The 16307-nt window shown below is 30.3% G+C and overlaps 1 protein-coding gene and 1 long non-coding RNA gene across 3 annotated transcripts in view; one reads left to right on the plus strand and one right to left on the minus strand.

The window, feature by feature from the left end:
- The window catches only part of LOC123672478 (longitudinals lacking protein, isoforms H/M/V-like), a 360352-nt gene that overhangs the window by 8588 nt on the left and 335457 nt on the right, over positions 1-16307 (plus strand). The gene's annotated exons all lie outside the window — the stretch shown is intronic.
- On the minus strand, positions 396-1348 carry LOC123672487. The gene is made up of 2 exons (XR_006746311.1): positions 569-1348; positions 396-507 (listed from the first exon to the last, which is right to left on the minus strand). It is a non-coding gene; the product is annotated as an uncharacterized LOC123672487 (long non-coding RNA).

The raw sequence follows: 16307 nt of genomic DNA on the forward strand, positions 1-16307 counted from the left end.
CATTTCATAAGAATAAAATGAAGATAAGTCTAGCATTTTCCTGTTTTTCAAGGTCTTTGGTGAAACCTGCTCAGGATCTTTGTTACAAGCTGGCTGCCCATTTACTTGTACATTGTTGAAATGCTTTTTGTATTCATTGCATAAATACGATTCCACTGCTACAGTGAGAAATTTAGTTTCTTACATGAGTTTTACATGATGGGAAGCCAGTGAAAAAGTTTCTAGAAAAATTTACATTCTTCCAAAGTGATCTAAAATGCTGAATTGACATTAATTATTGCAGATGACGTCGAAAGTCTTTATATACAATTGATTTTGTGCACATCCTTCGAATACGGTTTCTTTTGCCAGTATGGGAAGCCAGCTTCTTTTATTTTGAGAAAATGATTTTTGTCGTTTTTCGTGTTTCATTTTTGATTGAAAATAAAGACCTATTTTTTTTTGAAGCTCTGATCTTTTCGTCCTTCAAATATGTTTTGTTCGTTTGTGCCCTGGCTAACTTGAATCCTACAAAATATTTTGTTATCTTTAGAGAACCTCTTACACCTGAATTTCGTTGAATCCGAACCCTTCATATTTATCATTCATGGTTTGTAAACTTCTTGTACATAGCTTTTCAGTGAATCGTTTTGATATTCGGTATGTTTCTTTTCAACACAATTGAACAGGATGAAATGAAATACAGTGACTCTCAACTAAAATTATGACCTCTTGCTCTTTGATCAACTAAAGAACTTGAATATTCGATCTTTACTTGAAAATTATGTATGTAGGTATGAATGACACTTCATGTCTGAATTCATTTTTTATTTAAGTTCAATAATTCAATTTCATGTGTTTCAGGAGAAATATACATGAAATTTTTCATTTTATATTGCTGATGCAAGTAACCCAAAGAATAAAGTAATTGAAACACTTAACATTTTGATAAGAATAATCTTGATCTAAAAACTATGTTGTAGAATTGTTCAAAAATTGATGCGATATGATCCTAATCAATAAGTATCTGTGGTATTTGATTTCTCTCATCTAATGACGGATTAGGAATTGAAAAAATAGAGGTTAAAGAGGGGTTTTTCAAAAACGATCGTGAAAGTTGGAAAAAGAACAAGAAAAGTAATGATTTAATTTCGTTCGGAAAAACTTCTGATTATCTCAGATGAACACATTTAGGAAAAATTTGAGTTAGTAATAATTAACAGCATTTATATTGAAAAGAAATAATTTAAATAACTTTCAGAAAAACCAAACCCATAATGACCTTGATAGTAATGAATATCTGACCAAGATAAAACAAACCCTACACCAACTCGAAATTTTTGAAGGAAATTGAAAGAGATTTAATAGAACCGGGTGAATAAATATTTTTTCATTTTTATAAATTAAAACTGATATGTTTAGTGTAACGGTTTTTATATTGTGAAAATTCACTAGTTACACATATTGAACATACACTAGTTTCTCATATCCTGCCTATTTTAAAAATTTCAATTTTTGCTTTTTTCCAAATTCATCATTCTACATAATAAACTATCTCATCGGGAGGAAACAATAATTTCTCATTCAGAAAAAGCTTAGAGAAATTATGATATTCTTGAAATTTCAAGCTTTAGTTTTGTATTTGAGGTGTAAATTGCTCATGCGCAATTTTACGTTCATGCGCAACTGCATAGTGATTGAAATTTAAAGTTGTTGAAAGTATTCTCGGAAGAATATTATGGATAAATTCTGTCCTTACAGTTTTAATTTAATTTGAGCAATTTTCAAACAAATCTTCATTTGATGATAATTATAAACAGTCTCGTTTGAAAAGACAATACTAATTCAATCATTTCTATATGGAACAACACATGAAAATTTTAATCGATGCATCTTTCCCGTCTAGTAGGTCTTGAGGAACGTTTTTGATGGAAGCCTTGAAATTTAATTTTGCCAACCAACGATTAGATTCTATCATCAATTTATTTCAAATGCGTCTGTAGACGATTTAACTGAATACATATTGAGCATTTATAAAAAAAAAAATGATTGAATTTTTTTTGATCTGATCTAAAGCATTTATTTAGCGCGCTAATTTTGAAAATCATGGCTAGATCATGCAGGGCTTTGAGCTCATGATTTGTAGAAGGTTCTTGTGATCTTGCTGCCTGTGCTTTCCCAGGTAACAGTTTTGCTTCATGTTTTTTTAGTTCTTAGCTAGATACTAAGTAAATAAGATTGGACAAAAAAAAATTAACGACAGGTATGGCTATTTATCCCAATTTTACAAGAATAAATTCAATTCCGAACTTTTTTTTTGGCTCTTAAGGGATTTATAGTTTGCCATTATTTCAATATTGAAATGGACAGTCGACAAACAGAAACTTCAATTTAAAGTAATGCAAACTCAGAAAGGTGAGTAAATGAACCATATAAATATAAAACAAATTGTTGAAAATTAAAAAAAAAATTATAAAATATATATTCATAAATCAATAGAAATCAACATATAAAACGATGCTCAAGATTTGAAAAAGACGACGTAAAAAAGCATCCCTCTCCCCCCAAATATCAGATAACTTATTCAAAAACTCCTTCATATGGAATTATGTAATTTATTATGAATAAACTCAATTATTGTCATTCAAGGTGTGCTCATGGAGTTCAACATTAAGTGGAAGAAAAAGTAGAAACATTGAGGGATATGATTAGCATGATATATAGGAAATAAAGAATATTTTTCCTTTAGGCGATGTGGAATCATTGAGAAAATTCAATGCGTTATTAGAAGAGAACGAAGAGAAACAAAATAACTTGGTAATATTCTTCAATCGACTGAAGGGCACTTCAGCACGTTTTTTTTTCCAGATGAGATATTTTTCTAGCATGGATGGAATGTCTACCAAGGATTTCCAAATTAGAGTTATGATGAAAATTATGACTTATATTTGGGCAATGCTCTGTAGCAAAGGGACTTAGAAAGAACGAAATTAGAGAGTTGGACATATTGAACAGTTGAAAAAAGAAGTAAAAAAATTGAAAAATTAATAGAAATGCACGCTCTCAAACACATACATAATCCTGTATTATAAAAATAAAAGGGAAAGGATACTTGTAGGAGGCATAACGCTTTTTCCTTACGTGACGATTTATGACATTTCAGTTATTGTGCGAGCTTCGTACCAAAAAAAGGGGTTACTATGATATTGTCAGATTTCAGATTAAATCAGCTCCACATTAATATTAGTATCAGGAAGGTATAAAAGTGTAAAAGTCCGAAAATGTCAAAATACCTTTTCTACCATCCATTGTCATATCATAAAAATGATTGTATGTTTGATCATTTCTCATTTTTACAATGTTTCCTCAGATGCCATTACACGATAGTTTACGCTATCAGAAAAAAAAAATTGGGACTCACATAAGGGATTGGTGCGTCATGCAAAACAGAGGATGAGAAAAATAGAAATATGAAGATTATAAATTAGATAAATTAATTAGAAATTTTAAATCTAGATCCATACATAAAAATCATTATAAATATATGTTTGAGTATTTTTTACTTTCATCTTATTGTTATCAGTTTTTGATTTATATTAGTCCAATTCTCGTTGACATACTCCCTTAAAATATTTTCTGTAATTTAATGTTTTTGAAATTCCGAGTTACAATCCTTCTCACAGAGAAATTTAATTGAATGAATATGCAAGTAAATTACTGAAATTATTTGTTTCTCATTCCACACCCATATATGGCAAGGAATTTTTATTTATAACGTGCATTCCATTATTCATCTTGCTGATGATGTTTGGAACCCTCAATGATGTCAATTGCTTTCCTTCTGAAAATTATCTGGGTTTTTTTAAAAGATCCTTGAGAAAATCAAATCAATGCTCACAACAAATAATAACCAGAATTTCAGAGGGTAGAGAATATAATTCCCCATATACAAGAACAGCAGTTTATTGCATTGGACAGGCAATTGAAAATGAAAGCAATAGGGCCGTCTTTAAAAGTATGTCGTATAAGGGTTTCAAATTTTCCTATTCATCAGGAGATAATTGTGTTTTTGTGACTCAGACAGAATTAGTCTGATTCGACAAATATATGTGGAAACCTTCAATGAAGAGGAAACAATCTTTTTTGAAAGAATATCCTTAAAATTATCAAACCCTTCATTAATTATCCTGCTGAGTACTAGTATTTCATTATACAAAATATCTTTGAGCGAAGAACCCATAATTATACCAAGTGCTGATATTTTATATGAAGGAATATTGCTACCAGTCAATGATAAACTTATGTGCTGTACCTACTATTGTTTATTCTTTGTAAAATTAATTTATGATTTTCCGAACAATTCATACTTTAGTGCACGTTCCATATTTCTGAGAAATTATCTGTCTCATTTCAAATTGTAAGCTTATTAATTTTTTTCTGAAAATTTCATCTACAAATTCTTAAGAATTTTAAAATATGTTACTGACATATTAACGCCTCCGCAGCTACACATTTGGTGGTTTCTAAGTAGTTGAAAATCTGTAGCTGCGTTGCCGTTTATACGTAAGTATCTAAAATTTTTATTGAGAATATAAAAAAAAATAATAATAAAAAATTTAAATATAAATAAAAAAATATATAAAAAAAATTCTCAATGAAAAGGCTGAAGGACCTAAGGTCGATTGCCAGTCGTTGTCTATAGGCAATAAACAATTGTTACTAGTTATATTTATTGAATATTTTCTTCTCTTTCAAATTTTTCAAGGGAATATCTCATCATCGATTTTCCCGAAAAAATTTAGCTGAGGGTATTCCAATGGAATTGATATCTTGCGATTAGATATATGAAGAAAGGGAAAACTTATTCTGCCATTGGCCCACACAACGAGCGAAGGCAGTCATACAACACCACCAACTGAAATATGACAAATATATCCCTATCAAAGTAAAATATGCCACAAATACATGACTTTAAGCCTATGTTATTTCTTCTTCATTGAATAATTAATTTTTATTTACAGACGACAGTTATAAAAAGATTTTCCTGGTGCAGATCCCGGAAACTCTTCATCAAGCCAAGATTTTGCTTCAACTGTATTTTTTCCTTCAAAAAGCAATATTTTATCAGCACACGAAATTTTTTCTCACCATCTTTTTTCAAATAACAAAAGTAGCTTCACTTACAACGCAATATTTCACAAACTAATGGTCGGACTGCTGTCAAATTTTGACACGTATCGTTTGAAGGATAGTACTAACTAGAAATCATATGAGTTCAATACTAGCACCGCCATTTGCGCATCAGACCGGGGACTTTTCAATTGGCCTAATATTTAGAGATTCATATATCTTTAGTCAAGTACTCCAACAATTACTGGATATTCTTCGAAAAACATTGGATCAATGAAAAAAATCTTCAACGCTGATGTAGCAAATATCCTTGTGAGCTTCTTTCACTAGTCGTGTAGACGTGTAGATCGTTTGATTGATACATTGCTGTTGAATGTAGGTTTTTCCATATTATCACTAGTAATGAATATTCCTTCACTTTTCATTGAAATTGTCATCAAAAAGGCACAATCGCATCGAGCAAGTACCTTTATCAGTAGTGGAACACTGGATTGATTTATGTTATTTTTAGGCGATTTCCAAAGATTCGTGTGTCAAAGGTGTGGGCGAAGCTATAAACACAAGACTAATTTATGCAATCATATAAGGGAGGAATGTGGGAAGGGACCATCTCATTTTTGCCCCATTTGCCAAAAAGGATTCAAGAAGAAGCAACATATGCAACGACATATCCAAACTCATACTGATTGGAATAATTTTTTACCAGCCCTTCCTCAACCTGATAGGCCACTCCAATCAACATTTCCTAATCTTAATATGAACCAAATTTACCAATCTGCACAACAATATATTAATGGTTTAGCCAAAAATAATTCTGCATAATGAAGAAATAAAATGGAATATCTGGATATGTCACAAAACATCTCTGTTCGTTACTCTATATTGATATCAAACAGGCATAACATATCCTAGCCTGCATAACATAAAAATCTACCAAATTGAAACTCATAAATTGGTACTTGTTCAGTGATCATTTTCATATAACGTACTTGAAGATTATAGGTTACACATGTCGAATAACATAACATAACCTAGGCATAACATCAAAAAGTGAACAGCTAGTTTGGTAATAATTCAGATTCAAGCTAAGACCGAATTAGTCGCAATATAAATTTTAAACATCTCTGTTTTCTCTGTATGATATTGTTATTTCTTTATAAAATCTCAAAGAATAGTTTTATGTTATGCATTGTGATATTTCTGAGCTCATATCAAGAAGAATAGAAATTATTTCATTTACTAGATAAAATAACATAAGACTGCTAAGAAAATGATTATGCATTGAGAACAACATAACATTTCATTATTCTAGTGATTTTATATGATGAAGGTCAAATAAAAATAATACAAATACAAATTATTAGGTTAATCTTAAGTTATGTGAGTTTATGTTAGTATGACATTCAATTCCATCGTTATGCAATTGTCAATTTGAGGTATTTTTCTTTATATATTCCGCTTAGAAAAATGTGAGACCAAAGTTAATATTAGGTTTAAATTATGTAAGTTAATTAAAGTATTGTGAAATATTTTAACTATATCGTTGAGAATATAGTAATTTTTTTATGTTTTCCGAAAATAGTCATAAAAGCGTCTGAACAAGTGAGGACAAATCTCATGCTTTAATTTATTTACATATACTTATGGCGTTTTGTTCGATTTTGAATTTCAACGAATGTTTGATTGTTTTGGTGTCTATTTGAGAAAAAGAGCTTTATTTCGGAATATTGAATTGAAGCAATAATTGTTTCATCAACTTCATGTATGAAATAAGGTTCTTATCTTCAAATCAATATCAAATAATATCAATGATAAAACTGATCCAGTTAAAGTTTTATGGAATTCAACTTACAAAAAAGTACTTCCAACTTTGTTAGGTAATAAGCCAGTTAGAAAAGTAAAGATAAATTAAGGAAAAACCAAAGTATTTCGAATATTAATTTGTGTATTTTTTATTCTATTGAATAACTTATTTATCTTTTGTATTGTAGAGTATGAAGATGACGTTTTTTAGCAACTCAACTCTCTAATAATGGAATCTGAAGCAATTCTTGCCACAGTGAACTATTAAAGTAATAAATTGCTCAAATGACTTATTCTTAATCCCCTTCCACTTCCTGTACCAGTAGACAATATTAAATGTGTTTTTTATGGTTTGTATATTGATCGTGATGTTCACCAAAGTTTTCAGTTGTTTTTTTTGGCATGCCAGTTTTCTAGTGAGAAGTTCTACATTAGCTGCTTTACCGTTGTTTATTTCTGCCCCCAATGCTTGCAAGAGACTGTAATGCATCTTTTGTTGTAAGTGTGCGCACCTCTAACACAAGTCGATAAAAAAATTGAGTCGAATTGAAAATGTTGCAGATCTTGTTTTGTACGCCGCTACTTTCGAGGAATACAGCAATCTCAAAGTATTCAACCGTGGAGTACGCTATGGCTGCTCCAGATGTCAGAAGACTTATCTTCAGAAGAAAACCTTAGGAAGACATCTTCGTTTTGACTGTGGTCAAAGTCCGTCGTTCTCATGTCAAATGTGCTCTAAAAGATTCAAGCATGGTTACATCCTATTGAAGCACATGCGACATACTCACGATATATTTATTCAGAAATTACGAAAAAGAAGTCAAGATCACATTAAAAACGACGAATAACAATAAAAAAAAATATCTAGTCAGGAAAAAAGTGAACTAGTCACATAAATTTATTTTTAACCATGTAACTTAAGATAACACAAGTTGTATATTATTTATTACTATATTTATTCTAATCATTAATTTATTAGCACTGTCATTAACATTATTTATATCATTTATATATATATTAATAATCTTAATCCATACTTTTCGTGTGCCATTTTAATTTAATTTAGGTAAATGTTTTATTTTTTCGATATGCAAACAGTTATTTTTATTGTTGACAAATAGTGGGGGACGACTCCTCATCATTAAAATAGATTAATTCTATATTTTACGTATAGAATAATACAAAAGAGGTAATAAATGATTCTCATTTTTTTTCGAGGATTATTACTGATTTATTCGAGTCATCTTATTTTGGAATCAACAATTACTATTTTTTAAGAAAATTCATTCTTTAATAATTTATATATTCACTGATTATACTTTAAGTGAATGTTTATTATGTAAAATTACCATTATTAAGTGCCATTTAACTATCAATCCTTATATTGATAATTCCTTTTATTGATGTTTGGAGTCAAAAAAAAAATATTATAGAACATCAGATATCTTGTAACTTTATGGAATTTCCGTTAAATTAATCACACATAAATGCTAATTCTAATCTCTTTAGTGCAATTCATCTGTCGATTTGCTTCGAAAATCTCGTTTATTATGTGCTAGTCAGATATGTTTTACAATGAAATATTTAACTTCAATCGCTTCTACAATTTTTGTATTTTAATTCTTTTTCAGTTATTCTAGTCTTGTATTTGTGGTACAAATGAATGTTGAATATTTATATTTTATAAGAATAAGTATAATGTAAGTACAAATATTTATTTAATTATTTCGATATCAATTAGATGATACAATACGACAATGAAGTATTTTTCACCCATTCATTTTCATAGGCCTAAACCCATTCGAAAAAAATATAATTTTGGTAAATCATTAGGGAGCAACGAAATTGAAATGAAATACTCATATTTTCAAAACAAATTATTCATTTGGATTTGCAGAAATCTATGATGTATCCTGGAGCAAAAATTTGAAATGTTGAGAAATTCGTTCCATAATTTCTTAATGGCAAAATATAGTGAAATAATGATAAAATCAAAACACAAAATTTACTCAAATTAATAGTATATAACTTGACGTTATCTACTCTGAAATTTTTATAGTCTAAAAATAAGAGAAACTTTAAGTAACAATAATTTTTCAAAAATTATTTCAGCTGTACACCTAAAATTTAGTCTTTATTGAGAAAAATACTAGAAAAAGATTGAAAAGATAAAAGTTTATATTTTTTGTCCCGATTCTGCTAGATTTCTGTGAGAGCTCTCTATAGGTTGAAGCTGGTATCAGTTAGTGGAACATAATGCGTTCTGTGAAGTCATTTTTACTGTGTCTCATCACCACTTTTAATTTTTTACCAAAAAATTATAAAATTTGATTCCTGGCTCGGGGTTTGAACTCTCGACCATCGGCTTAGGAAGACTAACTCGATCTAAAGAACTATTAGTAAGGTTCAAGTGTCAGAGTCTTTCTCTGCAGCATGACAGTTGTTATCAAAAGGTAGATAGTAATGAACTTCAACTAAGAATATCGTAGCTCAATAAAAAAACAATTCCGGGAAGAAGCAACAAAAATAATTTAAAATTTTCCAGAATTCCTGCGCGGTCTACTCAGGGCCAAGAGAAAAGGTACGAAATGGACCACATTAGACATGTATGCCGCTCTATACGAGATATCCAAGGGCCAACTCACCCAAAGAGCAGCCTCTAAAAAATATAACATACCCAGAAGGACCTTGAGAGATCACATAGGTTTATTTCCTGAAGGAATGAAGAGCGAATGAAGAGCTTGAATTTTCTACACGTGGCCTTATCGACTTTATAAGAGTGAATAAATATGCTTCTTATATCCGAATTTTCGATTGTAATACAGGGTGACCCAAGAAAACCTCGCGTTTTCGAAATAATCTTTTTTTTTTGTATCAAGTACGCAAGAGTTCAGATGATTTTCTCCATCACGATATTACCATCTCTTACAAATTATAATACGATTTGGAATAGACCAATGTTAAATTATTGACGAAAAAGCCTCCATACTGTTGTAATAAAGTCATTACTTCTAACAAACGCGTCTTACGTAATCATGCGATGTTGCACGGTCCACTGTTTCATTGTTATTGAAACCTCATTCCAATTCGAAGGAAATTTCCCACTTTTTCTTTGTCCTGTCCACCACTCATCATTTACTAAACCTTTCAAAAGCGTCAGGTTTTCGTGAATCACCCTGCACAAGTGCTTTTAGTGGGTGAGTGCAATATTTAAAAGTTTTGGCAAAATATACTTTATCCCTTGATTTTTTGAGCTTGGAATGCGACAACAAGAAAGCCATACAGATGCTCGAATACAAACTTTTTGTTGGAAATCAGTATTTTTGTTACTCAAATATTCAATAATTGGTGACTTTGATCTTTGTCTTGTGACCAACTGTTTTTTGACTCCCATATTACTAAGATGTTGAGAAATACTGCTGTGTCCACTGACTAGAACTTATTTGAAATCACACAACCATGACTTTCTCGGTAGTTCACTTTTTTTTTATTGATAAAATGACCAGTGAAAAACTTCCATTTTTTTTTTTTGAAAGGAGCTAAATAAGGAAATGTGCAGAAGGCATAGAGTGAGAGAAATACCCGTAAAAACCAGGAAACCAGGTTCCTTCAAAAGTCTTCAGTTTCATCTCAAGTTTTTCAAAAACGAGTGGACACATCAGCGTTTCATATATGACACTTATCGCTCACACATCCAATGTGTCATTGAAATAGCCAAACTGGCATGTAATTTAAATCTTGCATTCATATTCATACACCCCTTTATAAACTCTCTAAAGATATTGAGGATATCGAAAATTGAAATTGTAAATGACTGATGCACAATAATGCAGTGAGATTGTATATAGCAATTTATTTATTTTTTACTATATATGGAAGTTAATGTTGAAAACATATGGAAATAAAAGTTAAAAAAAAATCTATTTGTTTTTTCACACAATCATTTTGTTTTGCGTCTAAATAGTTTTCAAATTACGGAAATTAAAAACAAAGCTCGCATATGACTTTTTCTATGTTTTTTTTCGAATACACAATACTCAAAATTATTCAAATTAGTTTTTGGTCCTCCAGGTGAAAATGTTTCGAGATATTTCAGGAGGAAATAATAAATGTAAAAATTTGCAGTATCTTGAATTAAGATATCGCAAAAATAGTAACAATATGTAACGATGAATACTGGCTACTCAAATTTGAGTTGAACTCCAGCCGATGCGGACTCCTAGAAGATTGGTTCAAGTACACACTTTACACCAAATGAAAAGAGTGAGCAAATATTGTAAACGTTGTTACGCAAAAAAAAAATTGAAAGAGAATCGATTAAAACTTCTCTGAAAAAAGTTGTTACCCACTGTGGTACTTGTACAGGTCAACCTTATTATTGTTTGAATTGTTTCAGTCTGCATCTATATTACTTTGAATTATCTTAGTTGTTTTTGTTTACTAGTTTTATTGTTTATTTTATTTATATCAATACTTATCTATTTACTTCACTGTATTATAAAAAATTTTTTTTTTGATTTATTTATTTTCTTTTGACCCACCATTTTTTTTTTTGGGAGAAACTACATAAATACAATACATATTCATTTGTCATTAAAATATACATATTAAAATGACAGACAAATCATTTTTACTGTCAAAACTTCACACGGTATGTTAACACAACACAACACAAAGTAGTTCAAAATGAGAAACATATTTCTACTAGTCAATAAGACCTTGAGACATAATCAAATTCTGAAGAAGGATTCTTTAAAAGGAAGGCATCTCGTATTGAAGAATTTAAAGTGTGTAAATGCTGCATACAAACTAGCCCTTATTTTATCGTTTTCGATTATGGAATAAGAAGTCACTTTGACATATGAAATGTCACGTGTCAGAATGTCAGAAGTAAATAAAAGTTTATCCAGAACATATGTCAGTTTGAGATCAAACACATGCAACTGAAAAAAACAAAACTGATCATATTTTCTTGAAATTTTGTATTTAGAGGATTATCATGTATTTTGGCAGAATCAAGGCTCTTTTTTAGAATTTATCAGCTTTTTTTTTCATGATTGCTTCTAGTTATTCCAGAGAAGATTTCTGGAAACACTCATCTTGCTATATTTCCACGAAATTGAAGTGAATATTAGCTGACTTATCTTCAGTTATTTTCTGGATGTGAGCATTCTTCTCAATAGGGACTAAAGGAAAAAAAGTTGAATCAGTTTTCCTTGTTGAAATATTTTTTTGATCTCATGAAATAGTATCATTCGAGACAAAATTTGTTCATCAGGTTATAGATTTCCAGGTGAAAAACTAGAAAGACCACAGCTGAAAAAACTGAATCTTATGTGTCGATCAATTTTTGAAATTGATTGATTTTGATTTGAATAATAGAATAAAACAGTTTGAGAATATTGGATGAATTGCTTGAAACCTTAACGAATGTTAACTGCAAGTTTATGAGTAAACAAACTGAATTGATTTTCAAATGATACAATTTGCTGATATGAATGAAAAACTAAAATAATTTTTGATATTTCAGGTGATTATGAATGTCCGAAATGTCCAAAAAAATACAAATCGAAATATTCTTTACGACGTCATCTTCAAGTTGAGTGTGGAAAACAGCCAGAATTGTCTTGTGAATTTTGTGAACATAAATTCTTCCATAAACACAGTCTGGTGTATCATATTAAAGCCCTGCATAATGTTTATCTATAATTTCATCTCTTGATAAATTGATCATGCATGTATTTGTTGAAAACGTTAGAGATTGTTATCATTATTGATCGGGTGAAAAAAAACTTTTTATGTGAAACGAATAATAATGACATAACACTAGTCAAATGTACAATGGATCTGATATTGTGAACGTATGAATGTATTGTTCTGAACACTTTTATAGTATGATCAAATAGAATGATTTTGGAATAAAAAGTGAGTTATAGATATGCGGATTTTGAACCCAGAAAATTTTAGTGAAATTGGAAGTGATGAAATAAATCAAAGAATATTCAATATTCAATCACTGGCATGAGTGGTTAACAAACAGAGAAAAATGCAAAATCTCCACATGCAAGAAAATGACCTATACGTGTACTGCTCAAAACTGAATCTTTGTCTAAATCCTATTTAGAAATTTTATGAGAAGTGAACACAATTTGTTAATTTTCTGTCGTTTCCAATGAAAAAACGAAAAGATTTATCGTATTATATTTTTCTAATATTTGAAGTCCTATCAAGTTGAAAATAACTGAAAAAAAAAGAAATTATGATTACAGGAATATAGAAGTTACATATAGAGTTACATTTAGATAGGAATCAAAAAAGTAATTGAGATATTTAGCTAGTTACTAGTGTTCTCAGAGTTATCAATATTGTTTAAATTGATATGATATGAATATATTGAGCAGTTGATTTTGAGTATTTATGCATCTAGCTTCTTCTCACTTGAGTCTTTCGAGTGGATGTCTTCCTCATTAATATAAGTGGCACTAATAGATTAAATAATTATAAATAAATTCAATTTTTTCAGGCGAAATGATGGTATCTTTATCGAAAAAAAGAAGAATTCTAACAATTCAAGAAAAGGGTGATATCATTTCAAGAATAGAAAATGGGGAATCCAACGTGACTTTAGCTAAGGAAATGGCTCTCCGTCCCTCCACCATTTCTACCATCTGGACCAATAGACATAAAATAAAAGATGCTGTCAATCATAATAAGTTGAATAATGCAAGGTTGAGGCACTGCCATTATGAAGACATGGAAATGTGCCTACTAGCATGGCTCAAAGACAAACGCTCCAAAGGTATTGCACTCAATGGTTCCATTTTACAGGCAAAAGCAAATGATCTTGGAAAAAAAATGATTAATAAGGATTTTGATTGTTCGCTAAGTTGGATAAGGCGTTTTCGAAAACGCAACAATATTGGTAAACTTTCAGGAGAATCTACAAATGTCAATCAAGATGCCTGCAACAACTAGTTGATGTCTGTGGCAACATGCAGATGAAACAGGCTTGTTTTACAAGATGACGCCCAATAAGACTTAAAAATTCTAAATAGAAAAATGTCCAAGTGGGAAAAACTCAAATTATTTTACAAGATGACGATGGATAACTCTTCAATATCAAGAGAACGAACAAGTTATTACTTCCAGCGAATTTATGAAGATTAAGAGGCCTTCAATGCTTTGTTGAGATATTTCATCAAGAATTTGATTAGTGATAGTGAGAAACTTTTCTAAAATGTTTTGGTTCTAGAAGAAGCGTTGACTACTTCCGAAATACGAAACAAACCCAAAAAAATATATTTTTTCAAATGAGTCTTACTTTCAATGTGATTAAACATGTGTTTTTATAATACAACAGTTAAAAGTATTTGTACATATTATATATGATTGTTAGGTATACATTCTATGTTATTGTTTTTATTTTTTGTTCTCCGTGTTAGAATTAAATGTTTTTTTTTTTTAATATATACGTTCATGATTATGTTTTGATTTTCTCCCCGTCAGAGATTAGATGTCCGGTTATAACGACGAAATTCTTTGATCCTTTCACCGTCGATGTGAAATACACTAACTTTATTTCAATTGAATCAACAGTAAGAACATTGCTGATGAATTCTAACTGAACATTTTGTGAGATCAAAAAATAAAATAAGAAAAGCACTGATGTAAAGACAGGAGCTTTTGAGCCATAAGCCAAATTTGGAACATGCTCTTTTAACCTTATTATCAAACAGATTTATTGGTTCAAAACCGTGAACGAATTCTACCTTAAAAAATAGAATTCTAGTGAAACTAAAAATATTTTGTATGAGGCAACTGTTCCTTATTTCGATTCCTGCAAAGAAATACTTTCCATCTTGAACTTTTCTTCATTGTAAGTCATTTGTTTACTTGTGCCATATTCGGAACAATTCGCAGTAAAGGCTATTCAATCTCATTTCTTTACATGAGAATATTTTGCCATTTCCCGGATATGGTGCGCTGCAATAGTTTAGCCAAAAATTCAAATGACTTTTCACTACTGACTCAATGCAAAATTGTTCTAGCAGAAAGATATAACGTACCAACTAAGAAGCTCGGCCGAACTATCTCACATAGACCTGCTCCAGAAATACGTTGGGATAAAATAGGACATTTTCCTGAATGGCACGAAGATCGCCAGAGATGTAAATATCCGAAGTGCAAAGGAAAGTCGCTAGTTTCCTGCGACAAATGTAATGTTACATTATGTCTTAACAAGGATAGAAATTGTTTTAGACGTTTTCACTTTTAATAAAAATATGTGATGGCTTTTATTCCATTGTATTGAACCTATTACTCATAAAAATGTTGTAGTTTACGTGACGCGAATTGTGCCATATTTGTCACATGTCAGGATATCAACAATTTTCGCAGAAAATTTGAGGCGAGAATTTTTTATAATTTTTTTATGGGTGAATACGTATCTGCTACACAACATATAAAAAACGCGAATTGTGCCATATTTGGCACATGGCAGGATATCAACAATTTCCGCAGAAAATTTGAGGCGAGAATTCTTTTATGAATTTTAACACAACATATAAAAAAAATCGACAAAAAATTGACTCAGTTAGGGATTAAAATCTGCAGTAATATTTCACTTATAGTTTTCGCACCTTCATAAGTTATTACTGGTTGAGAATTTTCACCAACGCTTTAAAATTCATAAGGAAAAAATACAAGTGAGGTAAGTTCTTATCTATATGGTTTTAATCACAAATAATATCATGTCTCAGAAAATGCTATGTTAATTTCTTTCAGAACTTGAGATTGTTCCACTTTATATGTTAATTATTATCCACCCCTATTCAAAATAAAATTTGTGAGATCTCACCAAAATTTAGCAGAAACATTTCTGAAAACGTTTCAACTCGTAAAAAGACTATTTTTTTTTTATAGAAAAACTAGCCTGTTCAGTGGTTGATGCTTGTTGTAATCGATATTCTATGCAATCGATTAATGTCTAATCAATTTTTAGGTCAGAAACCTACACTTGCTGGAATGGGTCATCTGTGGTCTGTTCCAAACATTTACGAGTGTATAAACTGCAAAAAAGTTTACCATCACAAAAAGACTTTAAGTAGGCACATAAGACAGGAATGTGGAGTTGAGCCTGTTTTGTCTTGTCCTCATTGTCCCTACAAAGCGAGAAGAGCGTATGTCTTAGCTTCTCACGTCAAAAGTCATCGATTCATTTATCCATCAATTAATGATTCATTTACTCATGAATGAATGATTTATTTATCCATGAATGAAATCTATATTCATTTTGTTTATCCTGATGAATTCGAGTGGAATCAGTTTTTTTTTAAGTGTATTCGTACTTAACACTTGAATATATTATTTCTAGTCATCTATTACCAATGATGCTT

The sequence above is a fragment of the Harmonia axyridis genome, chromosome 2 (genome assembly GCF_914767665.1).
Source record: "Harmonia axyridis chromosome 2, icHarAxyr1.1, whole genome shotgun sequence".
Classification (NCBI taxonomy): Eukaryota; Metazoa; Arthropoda; class Insecta; order Coleoptera; family Coccinellidae; genus Harmonia; species Harmonia axyridis.